The sequence below is a fragment of the Penaeus monodon genome, chromosome 23 (assembly GCF_015228065.2).
Source record: "Penaeus monodon isolate SGIC_2016 chromosome 23, NSTDA_Pmon_1, whole genome shotgun sequence".
Lineage (NCBI taxonomy): Eukaryota > Metazoa > Arthropoda > Malacostraca > Decapoda > Penaeidae > Penaeus > Penaeus monodon.
The window spans coordinates 36,972,448-36,972,685 of NC_051408.1; positions in this window are offsets into that span (position 1 = coordinate 36,972,448).

Consider the following 238-nt stretch of genomic DNA (forward strand, 5'->3'; position numbering starts at 1 on the left):
CATCGTTACCAAAACTACCTCCACAAGCATAGCATTATGCATTATGTCGTCTGAAAGACAAAATTCACCTCATATATATATCCCTCCACAGTATGCATATGTTGCCGTGTTTTGTAAGTACCTATACGGCATTACAGATAGTATTCCAACATCTTAACTCAATCTTTCTTTCCCTCCCTCCCAGGCACAGCAGACGAAAAGCTCACAAAGCGACAGTTGGCAACCACAACCACACATG